Here is a 14479-nt window from a genome sequence, read left to right on the forward strand (position 1 = left end):
TGTTGTGGGTGAGTCAGCTTTTGTGGCCTGCATCATGCGGGAGGTCAGACTAGATGACCATATTGGTCCCTTCTGACCTTAAAGTCTATGAGTCTATGAGTCTATGAGATTGCCCCCCCCCGAACCCCTGCCCCATCTAACCCCCCCTTCTCCCTGCCCCTGACTGCCCCCCCGAACTTCCGCCCCATCCAACCCCCCCTTCTCCCTGCCCCTGACTGCCCCCCCGAACTTCCGCCCCATCCAACCCCCCCTGCTCCCTGTCCCTTGACTGCCCCCCTGGAATCCCCTACCCCTTCTCCAACCCCCCAGCCCCCTTACAGTGCCACTCAGACCAGCGTGTCTGGCTTCGCGCAGCGCCAGACATGCTGCTGCATACATGCTGCCGTGCTCCCCTGCAGAGCCACAGCCCTCCCCCCCAGCACCTGCCTTCCAGATTTGAACACCTCAAAATTCAGGAGTGCTCAAGCTCAGTTTGGGCAGCTGTTACTTCATTTCTCCCAAATCAAATATACTGATCCACTGTAACTTGCTGTAGAAAAAGTAGGATAAAATTGAGCAAGAAATGCTTCCCAGTGGTTATTAGGACTGGAATTGCTATTTTCAACAGCCATTGCCTTTTGTTTGTTTGTTTGTTTGTTTAAAAGGAAGACAGTGATATTGCATTGGCAAATTCCCCATAGAGAGAAAGAGTGGAACAAAAGAATAATAAAGGCACCTCAACTTTTCCTCATTTATGGAGGACAGTCTTATAATATGCATCCAGATATCCTCCAATCACACAATCTGAAAATTGTTCCACTTTACTGCAGTTCTATAACCATATGGGAACCAATCCTGTCTGTGTTCTGTGCACATCTAAAATTCCTGCTGAATGACCTGCCCTGGGAGCAAGTTACCAGTGACCCAGGGCTGTGGCGGAAGGAGGGTGCAGGTGTGGGGGGGGAGAGCCCAGGGCTGGGGCGGCAGGAGGTCTGAGTGGGGGGCAATGGTGGGAGGGTAGGGGGTAGCCCAGAGCTGGGGTGGCAGGGTGTGTGTGTGGGGGGGGGAGAGCCCAGGGCTGGGGCGGCAGGGGGGTGCAGGTGGGGGGGTGAGAGCCCAGGGTTGGGGCGGCAGGAGGTGTGAGTGGGGGGCAATGGTGGGAGGGTAGGGGGGAGCCCAGAGCTGGGGCGCCAGGGTGTGTGTGTGTATGGAAGAGCCAGGGCTGGGGCGGCAGGGGGGGTGCGGGTGGGGGGGTGAGAGCCCAGGGCTGGGGCAGCAGGGGTTGCGGGTGGGGGGGGAGAGCCCAGGGTTGGGGCGGCACGGGGGTGCAGCGAGGAGCCCAGGGCTGGAACGGGGGGCAGCCAAAAATTTTTTTGCTTGGGGCGGCAAAAAACCTAGAGCCGGCCCTGCATGCAGGTGGGGCCAAACCCAGCTGCAGAAAGACACAGACACTGAGATCAGCTCTGTGTGGGAAGACTCAGTTTGGGAATTGCTCTGCACTCAAGTGCACACCCTTTGTAAACCCCAAATTGTATTGTCTTGTGCTGCACAGAAATCTATACAGCCTAAGCTCATTAAATTTGCTCCCTCCCTCAATGTGGAGGAAGATAAGCACAGTCCCCACCCCCAGTTATTAATTACACAAACTGGGTTTTAGAATAAACAAAAACAATTTTAGTAACTATAAAAGATAGATTTTTAAGTGATTATAAGGTATAGCAAACAGATCAAAGGAGATTACTAAGCAAATAAAGAAAACATGCAAACTAAGCTTAATATACTAAATAAACTGTCTACAAGTAGTAATTTCTCACCCTAAATGTTGTTTTAAGCAGGTTGCTAATTTTTTTGAAGACAAACTGCTCTTGTGTGCAGCTTAGAGCTCCAGGTATTCCTTTCACAGGTCAGACACCTTCTAGCCTGGGTCCAGTCCCTTCTCCCACAGATCAGTCTTAGGTGTTTTTAGCAGTCATCTTGGGCAGAGTTTCAGTGAAGAACCAACCTTGATTAACTCACTTCCCTGCCTTATGTAGGATTTACATATGGCAGGAATCCTTTATTTCCCAGTTTGATCCCCACCCCTTATTTGTGGCAAAATACTAGCAGGCCAAGATAGGGTCCAGTACCAGATGGCATGATCACATTACCTGCAGTGTCAATGCAGCATCCCAGGAAACTTCTCAGGAAGGTGGGAGATTAGCATCTTCAAAGTCCTGTTGTTTCCCCTAATGGCCCATCCAGGCTGATTGCATTTTGTCTGGTGGGCGTTCCCCCAGTGTAAACACAGTTGTAATTGTTACATAGTCAAACTTCCTAACTTCAGATACATGCATGATACAGAAATGATACATGCATACAAATAGGATAATCATAGTCAGTATATCATAACTTTTCCAATGATACCTCACATGTCCCATCATGCATAAAATACATCCTATAATCATCTTATAGCAATATTTCTATGAAGAATATGGGGAGTAGCATCACAACACCATTTCAGCATATCCCAAGGGTGTGCTTTGTTACCAGCATCAAAGAATGTGGAGGCCTCTGCTTTTAAGAGGGCAACTGTGACCATCATCATGAGTAGAATATGTTGTGAAAGTAATGCCACACATTTTCAAACACTCCTGAACAATTTTTGGGCCCTATCTCCAAGGAAAAGCTGCCTCTTATGAGAGAATACAATGTAAGGTGTAACATTGCCTGTGAAGTTCTGAATGTTCCTTATGGTACAATGTCAACAAATAAGAGACTCCCCTTTCAAATGCAAAGTTATCTTAATCTCTTCCATAGCCAGTATATACTCACATGTTTGGGGGTGTCTCTGTCTGTTACAGAAAGTAGGAGGCCAGAAAGAAATATACAGGGACACTCACTTTAGCGATCACTCAAGGGCCCCAAAAAAACGCAGTTGCTTGCTCAGAATTACTTTCTAGCAAAGGAGAAGCAGACTTGTACTCAGAATGGGTCAGCTTGCACCTAGCGTGCAAGAGCGGGAGAAGTCACAAGGAACCTCTCACCACCTCACTCCTTCTCCTGCTGCTGCACACAATGGGGAGGCCTTATACTCAAGGGTTTCAGAGGGCTAGCAGCACTAGTGCATGCAAAGAGGCAAGAACCAGGACCCTAAATTCCCTCTACATCAAAAAAATGGAGATGGCAAGCCCCATGGGGGAGCATCAGCCTACTTGCACATCCACTGCACACTCTGAGGCTTCCCCATCCACAGAGTACAAACAAGGCAGGTTTGCTAGCCTGGCTGCCCTGCCGTTTCTTTTGGCTGGAGATTTCCAGACAAGTTTTGTTCACACAAGAGATTCTGAGAATTAAGGGAAAATTTGGATCCAGTCTTTTTTCTGCTTATCTGAACCTCCCAATGGTCATGCATCCCTAGAGCTCGTTGGCCTATTTGTAACAGAGTAAGATTTGTTTTATATTTAGCCTCTTTTTGATTCTGCTTTTTAAAAAGCTACCTAATGAGCTTTTTTTTTATTAACTATAGTTAATTTCCATATTTTGGTTTTACTCAGAGACTCATTAAATAACAGAACTATAGTACATAACATTTTGATCATGCAGTGGTGAAAGTTAACCTCAAACAGATACATCTGTTGGGCCAATTTAATTAGACAGCATCAAGCCAGAAGTTAGTTTTTATTAGATGTGTATAGCAGGGCTGCACTTACATTTGTAATAAAGGTCATTTCCTTTATTAATTCACTTCCTTTCACACTGGCATTCTGTCCATGGGTTATGGAAGATGCTTCCTGTACAGTATATTGGAAAGAAATACACAGGCACTGACGAAAACATTATGGATGGTGCATCACCTTTTAAATGGGTTCCTCTAATTCCTCTGTTTTGTGGCCCCAATCGAAGGGCCCTCAGAAATCAACAGGAATCTTTCCATTAACTTGACTGGGCTTTGTATTTGGCCCTAAGAATTTAAATCAGCCCCTTATTTTATTGTAACTTCTGTTTTGGTAGGACTCACAGATAGCTCTTGAATTTTTTCAGTTTGTGTATACCTTTTTACATAATGTAACAAACTCTTATTTGTCATCTTAGCAACTACTGCAATTAAACTGCTCCTAATCAGAGTTGGTGAAAATTAGGTACCATCCCTTCTGTGAAAGATGATTTATTTGTACTTTAGTGATATTTGCCTAGTGTTCTTTATTTGTCTAACCTTGAAACTTAAGAATTAATGGGTATTTTTGGCCATTTTTTTTTAAAACAGGGTCTTTTAAAATCTCAGATCAAGAGACAGATTTCCCTAAGTAATAGACAACAGGGATTTTTCAAGAAGAACTCAAGTCAGACTAATCTAATTTCTTTCTTTGACAGAGCAACTGGCCTAGTGGATAGGGAGAAGCAGTAGATGTGATATATCTGGACTCTGGTAAGGCTTTTTACATAGTCCCACATGACAATCTCATAAGCAAACTAAGGAAATGTGGTCTAGATTCCTATAAAGTGGGTGCGCAACTGTTTGAAAGACTGTTCAAAAACAAGTTATCAATGGTTCACTGTCAGACTGGCAAGATGTATCAAGTCGCATACTGCAGGTGCATGTCCTACTACTAGCCATGTTGTTTTCATGAACAACGTGGATGATGGGGTGGAGAGTGTGATTATAAAATTTGGAGGACAGGATTAAAATTCAAAAATTATCTTGACAAATTGGAGAATTGGTCTGAAATGAACAACATGAAATTCAATATGAAATTCAATAAAGACGTGGAAGGAAACAAAATCAACTGCACAAATACAAAATGGGAAATAATGGCTAGGCAGCAGTACTGCAGAACACTGGAACGGATCATGTCTAGAGGACAGCAAAAAAAATGATAAGGGGTTTGGAAAACATGACTCTTGAGGAAAGGATGAAAGAATTATGCATGCTTAGTCTAGAGATGAGAAGGATGTGGGGGGGAGGTGTGATAGTCTTTAAATATGTAAAAGGAAAGGATGAAAGAATTATGCATGCTTAGTCTAGAGATGAGAAGGATGTGGGGGGGAGGTGTGATAGTCTTTAAATATGTAAAAGGAAAGAGGATAAAGAGAACGGTTCTGTTCTTCATGTCCACGGTGGATAGGACAAGAAGTAATTGGCTTAGTTTGCACCAAGGAAAATTTAGGTTATATATTAGGAAAATCATTCTACCTATAAGGATAGTTAAGCACTGGAACAGGTTAACTTGGGAGGTTGCAGAATCCCCATCCTTGGAACTTTTTAAAGAACAGGCCTAGCAAACACCTATCAGGGATGGTCTATTTATTCTTATCCTGCATCAATGCGGGGGTGAGGGGTGGGGGAGGCAGAGGGGTGTGTGACCTCAAGGTCCTTCCAGACGTACATTTTGATGATTCTATGGAAAACTAACAGTGCGACTGAACAGGAATAGAAGCGAAACTAAGTTCAGAGGCATGCAAAGATAAAACAAACAGCAAATTAGAAATAAATTAGATTTTAATAATTCTTTCCATGTTAGTAATCTGAGGTATTATCTATAATACAGGAAAAAATATTAATTTAATAATATTTTAACCTGAAATACCCTCTGAACTATTGGGCTGCATATGAATAGTCAGCTAAAATTAATAATAAAAATCACTAAAGCGTGGTAAATATTTGTCTCAGTGGAACAAGATGGTAAGATTATACTGGTCTGGATAAATGTAAAGAAGTGGTCTGCAGACATCTAAGGTGAAGTCAATAGGAATTTAGCCATGGACTTCATGGAGCCAGGATTTCTCCCCATGTTTTTACTATGGGCCACTAAGTTTTAGGACCTTCCTGTGGCAGAAGTTAGAAAATGTTTAAGCCTCTGTATGTGCATCAGAACGTATTATTGCTATTTGGCCCAGTCACAGGATTGCTCTGCATGCTGAACCTCTATTCTGTGTTTGGGCAACATCCAGCACAATAGGGATCTGGTCCATGAGTAGGGATTCCAAATGCTATGGAAACACAACTGATAAATAAAAATAATGTTGGAGTCATTGAGAGTTGCAAGTGAACAGTGGTTGAAAAATCAGGCTCATTATTCATATCTTGTTCTGGACTTTGCAGTGCCATCGATTGATATCGGTGTCAAGACATCAACTAGAGTTCAATAGCAGCAGAGTCTTTGTGAAACAGGAGAAACAGGCAAAACAGTGCCTCTAGAGGATTATTACTGTAGGAGGAGTAGAGAATACAGATGCCTCCTTTGCACAAGTGTGATATAAGGGAAAGAAAGCATGGGGATGCCTTCAGCCCCCACACCAGCACATCCATTTATGGACCAGGTGTAATTTGGCTTCCAGTGTCAGGGAGCAAAAAGGGCTGGTTAGTAAAGAAGGGAGGGGTGATAGTAGAGCTACCAGCTCCTGAGGGGTGCTTCCTCAATGCCTCGATCCTTTCCCCCCATGCTCACATGGTAGGGTAGCTGTACTGAGAATAGCTCATTTTACTTGTGAGTTACTCCACCCCACACTCATCCAGAGAGTTTCTAGAGGCATTTCAACTTTCAGACACACACAATACCTCCAGCCACTCCTGCTCCAACATTGCACCTTCCCCCCTCGGCCCCTGGTGCTCAGGTTCATTAAGCTTGTAGTGTGATTGGCCAAGATGTGTCCAATAAAATTGGTTCACCAAACAAGACGAAGGAACTTTCAGAAGCTACAGTGAACTTAGTCAACATGGGAGTCTCGTTATCAAAGTGGTTTCTATTCCCATTTCAAGGCAGATGAAAAGCAATAATAAATATTGAAGAAAGAAAATATATTTGCCACCAGGGCATTTTAATGCATAAAATGCTGGGGGGGGGGAAATCAGTGCACATCCTGCAAATTCTAGTTTAATATAATATTTGTTTTTCTTACTGGTAATTTATCTTGGTAGAACTTGATGGTTTTAAAATTTAAATAAACAATACGTACTGTGAGCTTTCAGTCAAGTGAAGATCAAACACTGAATATCAACGAGACATTCAGAGAATAGGAAACATATGGTACTTGACAATATTTTCTAATTAAGGCTGCAGGTTTGTCATCATGGTATGTTTTGGGGAAAGTCATGGTGGATTCATAGTAGCAATGCCAAAAGTAATGTAAATTACTGACAGTTAATCAAGTTATATACATTGTATATAATTTGCCCATTTTTCCAGTTCCCTTCATTTAGACATTATTACTCGTCTGTCCTTCGATTGCAAGTTCTTCAGAATGAGGATGATTCTTCTTGAGTGTTTGGAAAGCATCCTAAACTTTCTCCAATCCAGCTACCTCTGCTTGCACTCCACTAAAATCGCTCAGACCAAAGCTCTCTTGACCTCTTCCTAGCCAAATCTCAGAACTAGTACTCCATCCTCATCCTCCTTGACCCACCAGCTGCATTCAGCATCAAGAAGAGGAGCATGGTGAATGAAGTCTGTCCTCTCCTGGTTCTCTTCCTGCCTCTCTAATCACTCCTTCAATATGCCCTTTGAAAGAACCTCTTCATCCCCCCCCCTCCAACTTTCTGTGGGGATTCCATAGGGCTCCATTTGGTCCCTTTCACTTCTCCCTCTACACCTTGCTTCTGGATCATTTTATCCAGAAAAACAACTATATCTACCATCTGTATGCTGACAACCCATAGATCTACCTCTCTTCTCCAGACCATCACCTTCTATCCAAACTAAAATCTCAGCGTGTCTTTCTGACATCATCTTGATCTGACAGCACGTCTAGCTGTCAGATCAAGGTCAAAAGGTCCCAGTATTAAATCTCTCCTCATACGGAAGCCATTCCATATCCCTAATCATTTAGGTTGCCCTTTTCTGAAGCTTTTCTAATTCCAATATATCTTTTTTTGAGATGGGGCGAACACATCTGCACACGTATTCAAGATGTGGGCATACCATGGATTTATATAGAGGCAATATGATATTTTCTGTCTTATTATCTATTCCTTTCTTAATGATTCCCAACATTCTGTTCTCTTTTTTGACTACTAATGCACATTAAGTGGATGTTTTCAGAGAACTATCCACAATAACTCCAAGATCTCTTTCTTGGGTGCTAACAGCTCATTTAGACCCCATCGTTTTATATGTATGGTTGGGATTATGTTTTCCAGTGTGCATTACTTTGCATTTATCAACATTGAATTTCATCTGCCAGTTTGTTGCCCAGTCACCCAGTTTTGAGACAGCCTTTTGTAGCTCTTCGCAGTCTGCTTGGGACTTAACTCTCTTGAGTAGTTTTGTATCATCTGCTAATTTTGCCACCTCACTGTTTACCCCTTTTTCCAGATCATTTATGAATATGTTGAATAGGACTGATCCCAGTACAGACCCCTGCGGGGACACCACTATTTATCTCTCTCCATTCTGAAAACTGACTATTTATTCCTACCCCCCGCTTTTCTATCTTTTAACCAGTTACCAATCCATGAGAGAACCTTCCCTCTTATCCCGTGGTAGCTTACTATGCTTAAGAGCCTTTGGTGAGGGACCTTGTCAAAGGCTTTCTGAAAATCTAAGTACACTATATCCACTGGATCCCTCTTGTCCACATGCTTGTTGACCCCCTTAAAGAATTCTAGTAGATTGTTGAGACATGATTTCCCTTTACAAAAACCATGTTAACTCTTCCCCAACAAATTATGTTCATCTATATGTCTGACAATTGTGTTCTTTACTATAGTTTCAACCAGTTTGCCCTGTACTGAAGTCAGGCTTACCGGCCTGTAATTGACAGGAAAACATCTGGAGCCCTTTTTAAAAATGGGTATCACATTAGCTATCCTCCAGTCATTTGGTACAGAAGCTGATTTAAATGATAGTTTACAGACTATAGTTAGTAGTCCTGCAATTTCACATTTGAGGTCCTTCAGAACTCTTGGGTGAATACCATCTGGTCCTGGTGACTTATTACTGTTTAGTTTATCAATTTGTTCCAAAACCTCCTCCAATGACACCTCAATCTGGGACAATTCCTCAGATTTGTCACCTAAAAAGAATGGCTCAGGTTTGGGAATCTCCCTCACATCCTCAGCCGTGAAGACCAATGCATGTATATGTGGGGGGTAATACCTTAATATTGATTCAAAAATTCTATTAATAAATAATTATCATTTATTTTTAAGAAATTACAAACTTATTTGCACCTCTACTGAATACTAAGATATAACTACAAGAATGTTATAGCTAGGATCTTTGAAAATATAACAATATGCATGTTTAGCTAATTATGTTAAAGCTAATCAAAAGTTCTACAATGTTTCCATTTCTAGCTCCAGAGGACAAGAAAACAAACATCAAGCAGCTAAACCATGAAAACACTTTTAGGAAGAAACCTGATTGTGAAAGAAATGCAGGTTTGTGTTGTCAGAGAAATAAATCTAGAGGGAAAATGAGCAAATACCAAACCACCCTCTCCCTTTCCTTAAAAAAAAAAAAAAAAAAACCCTAATTTTAAATCCACACAAAAAATTCTAGAAATATCCTTATTAAAAGGATTTCTTTTTAAACACACTAAAGTCTTCATTCTGTAAACTTGAACATTTATAGTAGGAAATTTTTACTGGTTGCTTCCAAATCATGTTGCCACTTAAAGGTGAAAATATTTGTTGTTTCTCAAATGCTTTAAAATGGCATAACCTTTAATAGGAATATTTATAAATATTTTGCATCTAAATGGAAGCCTTCATATAACAACTTCCTGATATTTTTATATGAATAGTAAGATTTTTATGTACAAACATAGCATAGGTCATTTGATGCTAGACTAATTACTAATCTAGGAAAACATTTAAGTACAAAATATTTATATTAATGGGGAATTAAATAATTAATCACTGGCAGTGCAAAAGAAAACCCTGAGTGGAGGAAAACAAGAAAATCATAATTTCAAAAATTGTCATGTAGAGTTAAGATCTTTGGCTTTTTAAGAGTTATTTAATTTTAAAAGACTGTTTTGAGAGGTCATACTAGAGATGATCATGATGGTCCCTTCTGACCTTAAAGTCTAAGAGTCTATGAGAATTAAAAACTCTTATATAAAAGGCCAGGTGAGTTTGGACTTTTTAAAGCAGGATTTTATTTCCTGTCAAATTCTAATAAAAGTTAAAAAAAAATCTAAAAAAATGGACTAAATAAAAAGAAAGTTAAAAACTAACTTTAAAAGTTATCTGGATTTTTCCTGCCACAAACAGAACAAAGGAAGAAATGTTGCATATTTGTTAAACAGACTGCATATTCAGGAGTTGAAAGTGTCACCTAAGCCAATCATGAAGGCATAGATCCAGTAAAAAAGTGACAGCAACCAACTTGAATCTAAAGAAGCAGGATAGAGATGTGTTTTCCTATAATTTCAAGAAAATAGAACAAGGGTATAAAAGTCTCTGAAGTAAGCTACCCTCTGCTACTCTGCTTAGACAGCAAGAACTCCACAGCTCATCCTGTCCATCTCTACAAACAAGCTGTCATTCATGGATAAGAAAAACAGGGGGGGAGATCCAAAAGAAACCACCCCAATAAAACCTTCCAAAAATGTCAACATAGATTGGCAAGAGAAAGTTAACTAAGACACCACCAATGTATTAGATTTAAATTCATATAATGATTTTATTGGGATATTAAAATACTATTGTAAAACTTGAAATACTAACAGTTCCTCCGGTTAGTCACCAAGTGGTTAGACCACATATTCCTGGAGAGGAAATAGGGACTAAACATTGGTAAGCAAAGAAATTGTGGGATTTAATTAGATTTAAGATTCTTAATATTGGTTAAGGGTTGGCCTGTATCAAGACAGTTCCTTAAATGTCTTTTTCTAAGTAACTGATCTTAATATTTTCTTTGGTTTCATAGAATGTAGTTAAAATTGCTTACTTTGCCAACTATAAACTGTCCTGTTATTTATTAATAACCAACAGGTCTGCCTGCTCTAAAATCCCAGGGATGTATACTCTGTTAAGAGCTCTCCACAGAGAGCCATACAGAAAAAAAATAACAGAATAAATATAACGAACTTATCATTTGTGTAGTTTAATGTTTTCTTTTTTTCTCTTTAATAATAAAATACACATGATTAATAATAATGATTATTTTGCTTGGTCTTGATCATGGTGTCCCCTAAGGCTTATAAAAAAAATAAAACCCCTGTAACTAAATAGTGGGAGCGATGCCCTTGAGCTGACAGTAAGAGAAACAATTAGCAAGAGCTGCCTTCCATTTTTTGTTTCTCTAAATATTTTTAAAACAAAATTACTTTGAGTCCAACGATTTAAAACTACCCCATTTCAACCCCAGAATTATGGGTAAAATACATTACAGAGATGTTGAATTGTCCCTAAACCAACATTATAAGCTCAGAAAATTCAGTGGTTACGTCAAATTTAAAAGCAATCCAAAAATGTTAAGGTATGGAAATGTAACAATTAAGGCACCCATTTTTTTAAACTCTGCCCTGCAGCAAAACCATGAGGGAGAGGGATAAAATACTGAATGTCTTTAAAAATTAGGTTGTAGAGTTAAGCAAATTTTTTGTTTGGTTGGTTGGTTGTTTTGATGGCCAAACTAGAAAAAAATGGGGAGGGGGGGGGGGAGAATCAGGACCGAAATTCAACCCGAAACAGAATTTTTATTATTGTTGGATTTTTTCCGCTTGCCAAAATGAAAAGTCAAAAAATTGTTTCAGGTGTCACTAAAGGGCAGAGTTAAGGAAAACAGGGAAAGATGTAGGAATCTCCATGTCCAATGGTTTAAAGCTACCAATTCTAGCCCTAATGGTTCACATGATATCAGATCTTAAAAATCAGTCATCAATGTCCAGCATGTAATTTGGGGGGAAGGAGAAAATATTTTTATACTTTTTTTCCCCAGTAGTGGCTGTTGGAATCCTCTTGGAAGTTAGAATGGACCACTAGATTGGTGGGCAGAATGCAGGTGAAGCGGTTCTGTTAGTAACACCTGTTACTATATTACACCGTAACACACATGTGATGGGGTGTAAAACCCCCACACTGGGCAACAAGGGGTTAAGGAATAATTTGGGGCTCAGCCAGCCCCGCCCCACTCCACCTGCAGCAAATGGTCCATCTGCTGGAGGAATTAAAAGACTGGGAATTAGGTCATTTGGGTGGCAGAGCTGGAGGTGAGCTCTAGCAGTGCAGCGCAGAGCTGAGAAGAGGGAAACCTAAAGGCTCTGACACAGCTGCCCAAAGGGGATGTCCCTGGGAGAAGGGAAAACCTACCCCAGAGACAATCAGAGAGGGAAGTATTCCCCTCTCCCGCGTCTGTGGACCCTGGACATTGGAAACCACCTCTTATTTTGGTTTGGACTTCCCCAACAGGGGAAAACCTTGGACTAAGCTGACCCAGGAGGGGAATGAGAGGAAGAGGCCCAGGGAGGACAGCGTTAAGCAGGCTTGGTTGCCAGAACACTGGTAGCCCAAAAGGCCTGGGTCGGAGCCCAGTGGAGTGGGAGGGCCTGGGTTCCCCTCCCCACAATCTCCTTGGCAGTCAGGGGTTGCGGCCATGACCACTAGTCCATGCTCCCCAACCAGACCCCAAGTGAGGACCATTACAATGTAATGGATTAAATCCTGGCCCCATTGAAGCCAATAGGAGTTTTGCCATTTACTTGAATGGGGAAGGATTTCACCCTATGTCTGTTAAAATGACAGATATCATATAAAAATATGATTTGTGTGCTGTAGGACAGAATGAGCTGGATTCAAGTTTAACTTCTATATATTATGTATTTTAAGATATTATTTTGAAAGACAAAGATTTTCCACTTTTCCTGGAAACATGCAGTTATATACTCATTGTATGTGTTCGTAATGTTCAAGAGCATCCAACAACTGATATTCATTTTTACTAATATCTAGAAGAATTAATTTATATTTAAAAATATGGATGTTCTTACTGCAAAGGAAATGTAAATAACATACAAAATAAGGGAACATATTGTGTGAAAAGGATTTCCCCAATGTATTCTGTAGAATTTCCCCAACGTATTCTGTTTAATATGTATTCCTGGCACGTTTTCTTATACTTCTCTCTTTATAATGGATGCTAGATATAATGAACAATAATTGAAAATATGGCTGAATCCACTATCATACCTAGCCTTAGAGCATTTTTTCTCCTTATTTGTCTTCCTTGAAATCTTCCACAGTTTATCATACTCACCGTTTTATAATTATATTTTCTCTTTCTTTCCTTGCTTATACATTCAGAATTGGAGCTATTACTTTGCTGCTTTGATTTTTACTTTAATATGGTAATTACTTTCTAAATATTATCTGTAACAATGTACAGAGCGAGCCTGAGTAATAAGGCTATAATTCGATTAAGGATTTGTGGTGCCATTTGTCAGTTGCTTAAACATCAATCTCAACAAATAGGAAATCTGCATAACCCCTCAGATGAATTATGACCGTGAGTGCAGCAGGAAGCAGTGCTTTATTCAATAACATTAATTCTAAGTCAGGATGTATAAACTATCTTTGTAGCCTATATAGAAAAAAATAATGCGGTATGAGACTTGTTTATAGTCCTGCATATCCCTGAGCCTGGAATTTATCAACTAATTATATGGTACAAGTGATAGCTACAGCCTATGTTTTAGGTCCTGTTGCAGAAAGTCAGTTATAAAACTTCTTTAAAACTGCTCCCATCAAGTTTTGCTAATTGATGGTATATATGTCAGTGATGGAGAAAGAGCCAAATTTTTCATGGCAACTTTTTTTTTCATTTTAAGTAAAAGACTCAAGATAGCAAGTTCAGGCCTTCCTAACAGTAGATATGCTTCCTTTCACAACTATGAGTGAAGGGAGGAATAATGCCAGATTTTCTGCCTACTATGTCTTCATTTTTAGAAAGGAACTGCCGTGATTTCTACAGACAATCAATTCTCCTACTAAACCTGGGTTTGAAACTCAGCAAAATTCAGTAGTTTCACTTCGCACAGGTTCATGCTGACATTTTACCCACACATGATCTATGTAAGTTCAGACGTTGAATATCATTTAGGGTTTGGGGTGCAAACTGATCAAGTTTCACCTGTTTGTGTGTCAGAATCATGCAACACCATGAACTATACATCATTTCAGTGCCGAAATTAAAATATAACCTCTTTTGCCAAATACTAGATTCAAATCCCAGATCTGAACCAATGCCTTGGCTCTAATTCAGGTTGTATTTAAAAAAGCTACGGATAGTCCAATTTTCAAGCTCTGCTGCGAACAAGACTCAAAATGGGGGGGAAAAAAACCTGATATAAACTTTTTGTGGGATTTCATCATCACTGAATCTAAATCCAAATTTTATTTGTCTTTTGGCCTCACAGCTGAACTACAAGGCTATATCTAATCTGGATCTGAGTGACAACTCTTCAGTTCTTCACTAATGATTACTGATGTACATTTAGAAGTCTTTAAGGTCCGATGGTCAATGTGAAAGTGGGAAGCAACCTTAAAACTTTACCTTTAGTATTTTTCAGACAATTCCTA

This window comes from Emys orbicularis, chromosome 9 (assembly GCF_028017835.1).
Source record: "Emys orbicularis isolate rEmyOrb1 chromosome 9, rEmyOrb1.hap1, whole genome shotgun sequence".
In the NCBI taxonomy this organism is placed as follows: domain Eukaryota; kingdom Metazoa; phylum Chordata; order Testudines; family Emydidae; genus Emys; species Emys orbicularis.